Consider the following 12,782-nt stretch of genomic DNA (forward strand, 5'->3'; position numbering starts at 1 on the left):
CACAGACACGCTAACAAAACTGGCACCTGAGAATGTTATTTGTGTCTAGAAAGCACTGACATATAAGTTACAGAAATCCTTCTGCCAGCAAGGTATTTTTACAGGCCTATCCAATTCAAACGGTCTGTGCCTTTGCAACTGAATCATTTTCAGGAGGGATTCCCTGTTGACACTGTGTATTATGTGGAAGAAGAAATGTTAATCTGCTGTAATTTTTTTTCAGCAAAACACCTCATATGCATTTCTACCTTATGAGACTGCAGCATGTGATGAGAAATTTGAATAGCAATGCTGCCAGCTCCTGCTTCCCTTGGGAGAGGGCAACCCAGGAACCTCAGAAGGTTTTTGCTTTCTGTAAACAATATGGTAGGCAAAGTTGTTTGTTAACAGCCTTGAATAAACAATATTACAGGAAAACTTGCCAAACCCTTCCTTGTGGGGAACCTGCAGTTGCTGTTTTTCAACTTTGCGTTACAAGAAGAGAGAACCTAGAAGAATCCTACTCCCACCTTTTCTAGACTGAGAGGGATTTTGGACACTGAGAAAGTGTTAAACTAAGGAAGGAAACTGTATGGACTAAAGCGAAAGAGATCTTCTGGTGGAAAGCCACAGGGATTGGGAAAAGATAGGAAAACAGAGCAAGGTGGATGGAGATCATCATCCTGAAGAACAAGAGCACTTATCCTGTACACTGCTGATCATCTCCTGTTCTCCAGAAGGCTGAGGTCCTTTATGTTAAAGAAAATATTAAAACACAACTTGAATCTGATTCACTGGATCTTTTGCCTTCTTGGAAGTTGAATTTGCTCTCTGACACAAATATTTTGATAGCATCCGGTATTTTTAATTAGTTTCACGTTACCCAGACTTCTAGTTCTTCATTTGCTTCTGCTTCTACATACTGACTCGTAAGTCTTGTATGGGTTTTCAGTATAATCTTTATGGCAACAATTTTTAATCAGCTTGATGACTCTTCAACCCTACTATATTTTCTGCATTCCTCTCTATTAAGCTAGCCATTACTGTTTCTTTTTACTGTGGTGCCTAAAATGGATAGTCAGTATTTTATCTTAACGACTATTCTCAGCTTTTTTGGCTTCCAGGTTCTAAACAGCTGTGGGCTTTCAGTGTGCAGCTTGAACTCAGATAGGACAAAGAAATGCACTCCCCCAACACATGCACACACACACAGCAGTGCCAAAATTCCCATAAAATAATGTGCACTTACTTAGTATAAAAAATACATCTTCTGGCCTTCTGTCTCTCCTTCCCCAGGCTGTATTTGCATTACTCAGCAGCAACATCTGGCTCTAGGGAACTCTGCTGCTGGGTCTCTGAGGGTTTTTTTGGCTTTGCTTTCTTCAGAGTAGGCCCTAGGGAAGATGCTGAGTGATTGCTGTGCTGGATTAGAGAGGTTTCAGGGCTAAGAGGAGCGGCCAGAAGTTGAACGTGATGGAACATGGGGAATTGATGGAAGAAGTGGCAGAGGTGACCACACCAGTAGATTTAGCTCTAGCCCATCTGAGGACCTCATTGTAATTCATTTTGGCCGCATCCACAGGCATACTAAGCTTCTTATTTAGGACCGTAGTTGCCTATCTAGCATAGCTTTTAATCAAACCATACTTTGCTCCTTTAACTATTGACTTTTCAGTGTGTTTCACTGCAGGCAGTGAGTGGTAGCTTAGCCTCTAGAAATCTGTAGCGAGGAGACCATTTTTCAGGGAAGTACGCTTGTCACAGGGACACAAAACAATCTGGCTCAATTTCATTTAAGGTAAGAAAAAATAAAGGTAGAGTACTTTGTTGAAGAGCTATCTGAGAAGAGTGATGGGAGTCTGGTGCCTGTCTCCTCTTTATGCGCCTAGAAATCTCCCTCGGCACGCTTTGCTTATTTGCCTGTTTCTGGTCTTTGGCACTGAAGTATATCAAAGCCCAGCAAATACTACAGCACGTAACTTCAGAAAGCAGGGAGTGGAATGGGCTAATAAAGCTCCAAAACAAAGTTCTCCTTTCAGACCACAGAGCAGATGGTGACACCTGTGGCAATACGTTTCCTTTCCTTCCTGCCACAGCTAGATTGAGAGCTGATGAGGAAATTTTGCATCTGGGCTGGTAGTTTGCCATGAACTTCAGCAAAGCTATGATAATGTTATTTGTTAAGGGGATTGGAAATTATCCCAGCTGCACTATTAACCTACCTACCTTCCTTCCTTCCTTCCTTCCTTCCTTTCTTTCTTTCTTTCTTTCTTTCTTTCTTTCTTTCTTTCTTTCTTTCTTTCTTTCTTTTTCTTTTTCTTTTTCTTTTTCTTTCCTTCCTTCCTTCCTTCCTTCCTTCCTTCCTTCCTTCCTTCCTTCCTTCTTTCTTTATTTTTCTTTCTTTCTTTCTTTCTTTCTTTCTTTCTTTCTTTCTTTCTTTCTTTCTTTCTTTCTCTCTCTCTCTCTCTCTCTCTCTCTCTCTCTTTCTCTCTTTCTCTCTTTCTCTTTCTCTCTCTTTCTCTCTTTCTCTCTTCCTTCCTTCCTTCCTTCCTTTCTTTCCCAGGTGTTGAGCTTGCAAACTGTTGAAGATTTCTTTAAGGTTCATTCTTTTTCTCCAGAATCTTTTGAAAAATTAGAAAATTGCCAAAATACCTCAGCTGGGTGCCTGCTTACCACAAGTAAGAAAACAATTGCTTTCACTAAAATAAAATAAAATAAAATAAAATAAAATAAAATAAAATAAAAGAGGTGGGACAAAACATTATAGCTTCTTCTGACTCTTTTGAGGAGGGAAATGGGGAAGAGATGCAAGGGGAAAGAGATGCAGGGGGAATGGGAATGGGTAGTTCAAATGTTGTTTATATTTGCAAACACTGTACTTTGCAGTGCTCAGTGATGCTGCTTTAGAGAGTATTGAGTGGTTACAGATCTGTCACTGTCACTGTCTGTGATGGTAGCTGTGTGCAGCACCCAGAAGCCCAGGGTGGGTTAGCAGTTCCTGCTGGTTTCAGCAGAACGAGTGCTTGCTGTTGTCCTAGGTTGTCTCTGTTTTGCTCACCCAGCTGGCTCAGCTCTGCCTTCACTCAGATTTTTTTCTTCCTGAGAGACACAGATAACCTGGGTTGAAATTAAAGGAACGGACTCACACTCACTCATTTCTGTTATACACTACAGGTGAAATCCCCACAGAGCAAGGTTAGGCAGAGCTCACTTCTTATCCAGCTGTATTCCTGTACAAAGATCTTCTCTGTAAGTCAGGATACTTTAAGAGCCCGAGTCTGGTTTTGCACCCTTGTGGTGAGCAAATGCAGAAATCGCTGCCAAGAGGACACAGGGGCTTCATGAGGCTTGAGACGGACACGCTGTGGGCTCAGCAGCTCTACCTGGCTCCGGGCATCTTCAGCTACCAACAGGGGCAGGCCGTGGAGAAAAAAAGCTGAGGGGCAGCAAAAAAGAGCTGCAGCATGGGAAACCGAGTGGTTATAAGGGAATTGATTTTCACTTTGAGAGCAGCCAGCACTGGAACAGGTGCCCATGGAGGTGGTGGGGATGTCCAAAGCTCACCCAAATGAGGCCCTGAGGAAGCAGTAACTTTAGTGGTGCTCTGAATGAGGGCTTGGGTCCAGCTTTTTATTCTGTGATTCTACAAATTGCGGGGAGAATTCAGCATCTAGAAGGTGAGATGAAAGCTTTTCTATGGTGGTTTCTGTACTTTATAGGTTGTATCTGCTTGTGTCTGTGGCACAAAAATCTAGGATGTTAAAATTAAAGGGGTCAAGGTCATCTGAGGGTACTTAAAAGGACTCAATAAATATTTCTCCGCAATAAATGAAAGGCTATCAAGGAGAAAATAACTGTTACTGGGGTTCCTAGCATGGCCTGGTGTAAGGATCAGTGCAAGGTGGACCTTCTGGTCCCATTTTTGGCTGTGCCAGTGCTCTGCTGTGTGACTCAAGCAAAGGTCTGTTCTCTTTATCTGTTACTGGCTTTTCTCTCCATCACAAAATACTTGGAGGTCTCATCAGGACCTGCTAAAGAACTAAAGATTATACTGAACTTAACTATGGGAAAATGGGATGATTTCATTGTTACCCTGTATATTTTCAGATATGATAAATAGATTTATAGTGGAATATAGTAAATGGTAGAATAAACATAAAACATGATAAGGGCACCCTCTGAGCTAATGCAGCTATAAATTCACATCATTAAAATCAATTGAGGCCAGAAGATTGAAAGTAATGATGCCCTGCAGCAATGTTATTTCTTGCTCCTTGTTCCAGCCCACGCGCGCTGGTGTCGCTTTGCTACGTAACATCGAGGCAGAGAGCAACATGTTGTGTTTGGCTTTGTCAAGGCTGTTGCAAGCAGCCATGAACTTGTTCCCTTTGTAGCCTGAGCCAGGCTAAAGCTGTGCAGCCTTGTTAGCAGGGAGCTTTGCTTAGAAGGTTATGTCAGCTCAAAACCATTATTCGTAGCCAAAGAGCTTCCAGGTAGGACTGGGCTTGTACTACAGGGGCTGGCAACATGGCTAGAGCTGACTTATTCCTGTTTCTTGCCTCTACAAAATACTGCTGAGGCCCATCCCTAGTTATCTGTCTGTATAATATCTCACTCTCTCATTTTTCTACTTTTGCAGACTAAATATCTGCAAGCAGCTACCTGTGGCAGGTGGCTACAGGTGGAGCAGCAGAGGCCAGAGCATAAGCAGAGATGGCACAGCTTCAGGCTCTTTCTGGTAGGACAGGGAAGAAGAAGGCATGAGGATTCTGATGAATCTGGAACAGGCAATGAGAGAGGAACTACCAGGTGGGACAAAGGGAGTACATGGTTGCCCAGGAAGGGATTCAGGCACTGAAGAGAGCAGAGTGGTGTTGGCTGCTGAAAATCAGAGTTATGCAAAAATGAGAGGGTTCATGCCTCTCAGATAGAAGGAAGGAGCAAGATAGGAGCACATGAGGTAGAAGAGGAACATGTTATGATGTTTTGAAAAAAAAAGACAAGGAGCTGGAAAATAATTCAAAGGAGAAGGAAATAAAACATGAAAGAATAAAGTGGAACGCGTTTTAAATGTTAATTTCTCTCTCCCAAGCAAGCTGAGGAATGGTAGGTTTGAAGGAAGGAACAGACATGGGAGAGAAAGGAGAAGAAAGATCTACTGTGTCATGTTATACTGCTAGGAGGAAGGCAGGGAGAGTCTGGCAGAGACCCCTGCAGGCTGGTGGGGTGGGGAGGAGACCTTCCCATATCTTGTTTTCCAGCTGGCTCACTGTAAACTGGTGACCGCTATTCCCATGATACCTTTGATATAATGTCTGAAGTACTAATGATGAGAAGCTCAATTCACCACTCGAAAGAGGGATTAGGACTTGCATCACCATTCCAGCTTGTCACTCACCAAGTAATTAAAATCTTCTTTGAATGTAGAATTTACTGACCCCACGGGAGAGCCTCAGGCTAAGGAAATGGTGCTTTGAATATGAGATCACTGAAAGAAAATAATGCATTAGCTAGAGAGCTTTCGGCTTTCCAAGCTGTGGCAGAAAGCCACTAGGCAACGTTACACAGAAGCACCTAATTTGTGCTCCAGCCAGATCATCACAAATACCCTAGCTGTTTCTTCTTCTGAAGAAATAGTGAAGTATAGTGCAGAGGCTCCAAGAAATTAATAGTTTTTAAAGAGGTTGTATGTTCAGTATGGAGGAGGTTTTGCCGTACATCTTTCCTAATGGAGGAAAATATCTACTTAATGTCCTGGTTTTATCATTGACAGCTGGCCATGCTGACCGGTCTGAAACGGTGGCTGTGGGGAAAAACACCTGGAGCCTCATCCGAGCAAAAGGCTAATGCTGCTAGCAATGACATAAGTGAACTTCTGGAAATAAGGGAAGACTTGTTTGGAAATGGCCACGTGCCCACATGGGAAGACCAGTGTTCTGCAGCGCTAGCCCATGATCTCTGCTAGCTCAGCCATACTGCGAGGTTTTTCAGCAGAAGTTGGCTGGTGCTGGACTAAACATGCACTATGGTAAGAAGCAGCAATGTCACTTATCCCAGGAAACCAGATGCTTGGGCAGTAATACAGTCACTTTGGGTACTCTGTTTTCCTCCAGTAATTTGGACATTTTTGTTTTTAGAATGACTGGAAAAAAAATAAAATAAATATCTCTAGAAGATTCCAGGAAATAAAATACTTTTAAAAATGCACCATGAATTCCAGCTCTTACTACATTTTTTAAAAATTGTAATTTTATTTCAAAGCTTATCTTCTTTGGAATATTAAAGTAATTTGAGCCAAAATGTGCTGCAGAATGAAGAGAGTCTATTGTAGCTGGTGAAGTTACACTGGATCTATGGAGGTGCAAAAGAATAAGATGTGAAACAAGGCCAAAAAGCCTTTTTATCTTCCCTTTTTTATATGGTTTGGATAATACATTTTGGTTTAGCATCTTAGTATGTCCGCTCCTACTAGCCAAGCCTACTCAGGAGTTTTCCAAACCTGTTAAGTACATCCAATCACAGCTGTGTGTTTGCATTGCCATATGTCAGAAATAATAATATGTTACATGTACTTGTTTCACATGACAGCTTTGGTGTTCAGACCTGTACACACAAAACCAGTTTGGGGGTCCAGCTAGAAACAACCAGAGCCTGAATCTCTGGGAAGTTTTGAGCACTGTTTGCTGTCTTCACTTCTAGTGGGCACACTGCCTTGCTAGCAGCTTTGATGATTAGGTCTGGGCTGTCCAACTCAAGGAGACAGAACTACAAATTTCTTTGAAAAAATAATTTTAATATCTGAATTTCCTCATAAGTAAGGGAAAAATCTTGCAGAAGAACCTTCCATTGCATGGTAACACCAACAGGATGATGACCTGCACATTTCAGGCTGCAATAGGACAGATATGTTTATCCTGGACATGTCCTTTCTGCCTGTTTTTGTGATTAGAAACTGAGGCTTAGAAGAGAAAAGCTTCTCTACAAAGTGGGGGAATGTTTTACCAGGTGTGTGAAGTTGCTGAGAGCTGTTGGAGCCACCGGTTGTGACAGGGTATAAACAGGAGGTAAATCAGGGTTATCCTGGAGGACTGGTTCCTTTCACCTCTGGAACAACCCCTGCTGACATCTCCGCAGCAGCAGTTTTCTCCAGCTCGCTCAAGAGGAAGGACTCTGAGCCTCCCAGGAGTGAAGCATCCATTTTCACATGGCCACAGAGGCTGATGAACTCTCCTCCCCGGAAGGCTCAAATTGCGTCTGAGCTTCCCTAAGGATGGAGCACCACTAGGCATCTTATAGCTTGTGTCATGTCTTCAGATTGTCCCTCAGAGGGCAGTTCTCTGGAGGCACCATGCATCACCAGGCACCACAGTAGTAGAGAGCACCTACATGAAGGCAAACCCAGGCTAGCAGGGATGAGGTGCTGATGAAAATGGCCAAGGCTGTTTTGCCTCATTTTTCTGTGGAGACAGACGAACTGTGGTAACAAGGTTGCTGAAGTTGAGTTCCTTACCCTTGCATGCTATCCATCCAATAACATCTCAACAGGACAAGTAATTTTTTCTGCCTGTTTTGATTCTGCTTGGATGGATATTTGCATGTCTTTCCCCTATTCGCTTTTGTTGCAAGTCTTCAGCCGTCCGTGTATTGAGGTATTTGTGTCATCTCATACCAGAGATGGATCACTGGACCACGGTAACAAGAAAAGCTGAGATTTGGGCCCTGGGAGGTCACCAGTTCAGAAATATGAATGCTTGAAGGGTTTAGATGTAACATACCACATTTGTGGCACTGAACGTCAAAGCAGCTAAGTGAATCTATATAGCTAATGAACTTTTCCGTAGTTTAATATCACCCTCTAGTGTCACGTGGGTCCAGTTTCCACATATATTTTTCCATACTAATCCTGGTTTCTTGCCTCTACCTCTTAATAATATGACCTTGCAGATGCAGCAGCAGCCACGCTAGTGGTCGTGCTTCTGGGAAAGAGACAAGAGAAGTCAGCTTTTTAGACATCAAACTTTGAATGTTTCTCCCAGGGAGTTTAGGAAACTTTCACCCTCTTTCCTTTTATGCATGTCTGGGTGAGAAGTCTTGAAATACAGTTGCTGCTTTCACCCAAGAGCAGGAAGTGCCATGTTTGTCAGGGAGATTTCCACTGCTGTTGCCATATTTGCAGTAAATTGATCAGAAGAGACAGCTTATTTTGAAGTAAGACCAGATAGATACTTTGAATGTTAATAAGTCACCACGACTGGATGACATTTGCTTGAAAGTCCTGAAGGAATTCAAATGTGAAATTGTGGACTGCTGGCCAAGCTGTATAAACTGTCTTTAATGCCTCTGTGCCAGAGCCCTGATGGATTGCCAGTGTAACCCCCATGATAAAATATGACCAGTGAGTCTGACGTCCATCTGTGACAAGACAGTGGTGTCTATAATAAAGAGTAAGTTTGATGAGTATGTGAAAAACAGTCTGTTGAGAAAGAGTCAGTATGACTTCTGTAAAGGGAAATTCTGCATTACTGCCATGCTGGGTTCTGGAAGGGTGTTGATAAGCATGTGGATAGAGGGGATCCAGGATAAATAATACACTTGGACTTCCAGAAAGTCCTTGACAAGTTTCCTTATCAAAAGTTATTAAAGGAACTAAGTTGCTACAGGGTTGGAGAAAAGGTCTTTTTATGGAATGAAAGATGAGCAAAGGACAAGAAGCAAAGAGTAGGGCTCATTGGGCACTTTTCTGGATGGAGAAGAATGAGCAGAGAGGATAGCCCAAGGGTTGCTGCCAGGACTAGTTTTATTCAGCATCTTCAAGGATGATTTAGACAAGGAACTAAACAGTGAAATCAAGTCTGAGGATGATACTAACTTCTTTTGGGTGGTGAAATACTGTTCTAATGGCAAGGAACTTTAGAAGAAGCCCACAAAACAGAGTGGTTCGGCAGTAAACCCTCAGATGACCTTCATTATAGATAGATGTAAGGTAGTACATTTAGAGAAAATAATCTAACCCATGCCTACATGATGCTGATACTCAGAACTCAAATCTACGGTTGCAAATCGTGAAGAAGATCTCAGACCTGTCATTTATTACCCTCTAAAACTGGCTTATGCAGCAGCAGCCAAAAGAAATGTTGGACAACGTTGGGTAATTAGAATTAGACAGAGGGTGCCGTTTTAGTCCTGGATAAAACCTCCATGCATCCCAATCTTGAGCAGTGTGGGCTGTTCTGGTCTCCTTCAAGAAAGATGATGGTGTTAGAAAAGATAAAAAGAAGGGCAACTACAGAGATCACGGGGATGGAATAGTTGTCTGGTGAGGAATCACTGGAGAGTCTGCAGCTCTTCAGTTTGGAGTTGGTAAGGCTGAGAGAAGATATGACTGAGGTTTATAAAATCATGAAGATGGTGGATAAAGTGAATGCAGATCTGTCCTTCGTGAAATTTTGCAACATGATAACTAGATGTTACACAGGGAAGTTAGTAAAAAAGGAATTAAAACAAACAAGAAAAATAATTTCTTTACACGACACTGAGTAAACTTGTGGAACTTGATGTCACAGAAGGTTGTAGAGGCCAAAGAGATTCAGTGGGTTCAAAAAGGGATGAAACACATTTATGATACTACAAGAATCGGGCACGGTTGCACCCTCTAGCTTCCATAACACAAGACTTCTAGATGGTGGATCAGGGAAATAGACTGCAAAAAGTGGCTAGGCATGTGCTCTTAAGCATCATCTCTTACTCCTGCTATTGGAGGTAAAACACTGGGTTAGGTGGACCATTGGTCTAATAAGGCATTTCTTACATTCTTAACTACTTTCAAGCCTGAGATATCCAAGGTCAATTCACTGTGGCTACAGTTCTTGGGAGATAATTTCCTCCTAAGACAGCAAGGTGGACCAGACTGCCTTTGTCAGAGAAGTAATCACTTTCCCTCAACAGGTCGAGAAAAGGAGAAATTCCTTAGTTTCCCTCAGTTACTGAAGAATTGTTTTCTGAAAGATTGGCTTGCTGCCCACTGCTCTGACACCATCCTGCAGACAAAGCATTCCCAGGTGTCCCTTTCAGAGAAACAACAAACAAACCAGGATGTTATAGTTTAGGGCTGGTCTCCTTTCCATCTCTGGAAACCTGTCCCGTAAGATCTCTTATCCACCTAGCAGACAAGTTCCCTCCTATCTCACCTCCCTGACCCTTCTGAAAGCCGTCACCCCGGCAGCGATAGATTGCAAAGGTGACAGCCTAGCCCAGGATAGAGAATCACTCACCAGCTATTTGAATAGGAGGTATGGGAATTTTGGGGGAGAAATGGTTGCAGATTGGGGCCACAGAACTTATTGCCTTGCTAGCTTTGCCCAAGGGGTGCTGCAGCATATTAATGTCACCAAAGCATTTCATTAGTGGAATGAATGAGAACAGCTGAGACAGATCAGAATAAAAGACCATTTAATTCTATAGCCTGGCTGTGAGACTATCCAGTGGCAAATTCCTTGTGGGAGATATAAGAGCATGGAAGTATGTAGTAAATCCCTCAAATATTCTCCTAGCCTCCAGCAGTCTGAGACAGATGTTGAATCTCTGTTTTTAATTCTGCTTTTCCTCTGCAGTGTCTCTGTCCAGTTATTTTATGAAACCACATAAACATTTATTACCCACCCTCTCCTGAGGCAAGGTGTCCACAGCTGAAGGCATGCTGCCTGAGGAAGCCTTGTGCTTGTTTTGGTCCTGCCTCTAGTGCTTGTATCTTGTCCTTTGAAGAGACAGTAAGCAGTATTATCCTTTCATCTTATTTATTCCTCAAGGAATAACCTCAAAGTTTTATTATACCTATTTATTATGTCTATTACAGCTTCTCTCCCCTGTCATCTTTTCTCCAGAGAAGAAGGCACTGTTAAAGGCAATCAGGAGCCTGTGTCACTTGATGTCCTTCAGAGCAAATTGAACAAAAATGAAGGAGGCCTGATGTGGGCACTGGTAAGCATCAACTGGCCTCGAGAGGGACCTCCCCACACTACGATGCTGTGTTGCTCCAGCCAGCACCAGAGCCTAGGTGACATGTGTGTCCCAAATGTGCAGCTGTGAGTGCTCCCCATGCCCCTGCCACCCAAATAGAAAGCAAGTGCTCGCTGCTGACTCCCCACAGGGGCCATCTCTCTCCCTCCCTCCTGATTTTGAGGACAGCCTCAGGAGAAGCCCAGGCAGTTGCTTGGCATTAGATGAGACACTGACACCATGGATGGTGTCCCAGCAGCAGAGGTCTCCAAGGGGTGGCAAATGGTTTGCTGCTCCATGCAGACAAAGGTGTAGAAATGGGGTGACGTAGCACAGCAGGGATGAGCCTTTCTCAGGGAGATACAGCATCTGTTGGTTTGCAGTCATGGCTAAAGGCAGACATGAGGGCATTGAAAATTTGAAAGGCAGGCAGGAACCATCATTTTCCCTTTCTTCAAAAGTGTCATCACCCTGAGGGTGTTAATTGGCATTGGTGGCCCTGCCCTGCCTCACCTGGGGCTCAGCTCACACCCTCACCCTGTGGGCCGAGGTGCTCCAGGTAAGCTCGGGCCTGGGCTTTTAGTCCCTGCCTGATCTCAGACCTGCCTGGCAGTCACCAGATTGTGTCTGACATGGGTTACCAGCACTGGGACTGTCCCTAGTTTGTAGATAAGATTCTCAGCTGGACCTCGGACCTGCTTGTCACCACAAACTTGCCTGAGTTCTTGCCTCAGCAGAACTTGGCTTCCATCTCTGGGCCTGTCCCACTTGCCTTGCAGGGACACTGTGGTGGGACAGGCCCTGGTTGGTGAGCCCCTGTCCTGCCAGCCTTGTTATCTCACTCGTCTCCTGGCTCCATGATGTTTAGGGACCATCTGCCCCTCTCTGTGCCCTGACAGATGGAAGCTTTCCCAGCAAAGCATTGTGTCTCTGCACCACCATCCAAGTCCCACTCTTCCCCTGCAAGCCTTTTCTTCTGTGAAGCCCCACCACAACCTTTCCTTTCCAAGGATATCTCTAAGCTGTCCAGACTCAGCCAACTCATCCTGCTGTGTTGGCACTGTCTCATCAGGTAGGGAAGGGTGCTGCAAACTGAGCTGCCACCTGGACAGTCCCTAGGCCTGTACCTATGGTGACAGATAAGTCACTGAGCCTCAGGGAGAATGTTGATATGCACCCTGGTTGCTGGATATTGTATATTATTTTAAGCCATGGAGGAGTGGCTGGGAGACATCCCAATGAAAAAGGTTAAAAATACACCTTTTGTGTGTCCTCATCCCTGCGGTGAGGTTGAACAGCACCGCCTGAGCACTGCCCTACCCCAACACTGCACTGAGACCTTGGGGTCAGCGATCACCGAAGGGAGCAGCACCGCCTCCTGCAACCACCCTGCACCCAATGCACCCAACAGTGCAGTCCCCTGCTTTACAGCACTGAGCATAGTGCTGTCTCTGAGGGGAGTGTGTCTGCTGGTGGACTATCTTTCTTCCCTCCTCTGTGTGTGCATGCAGGCGAGGTGGGACATTGCACCACGCTGCCAGGAAGGCGGCCAGCAGATTCCTCAGCGATGGGGTAGCGCTGAATGACCTCAGAGCACAAATGGTCTGTGCAGCTGGTGGACTCCTCCGAGCACCCTGCCTGTGCTGAGAAGAGCTCAGGGCCCCAACTCCCTGCCCAGGAGGCAGCCCCCACCTTGTAGCACCCTGCAGATTGGTTTGTCTGCCTGCCTGCTGGGGCTGGAGGGGAGTGAAGTGTCTGTAGCTCAGAAAATTATTAATAGAAGAAGATGTGGGAAGGCAATGGGGAAA

Source organism: Cygnus olor, chromosome 2 (genome assembly GCF_009769625.2).
Source record: "Cygnus olor isolate bCygOlo1 chromosome 2, bCygOlo1.pri.v2, whole genome shotgun sequence".
In the NCBI taxonomy this organism is placed as follows: Eukaryota; Metazoa; Chordata; class Aves; order Anseriformes; family Anatidae; genus Cygnus; species Cygnus olor.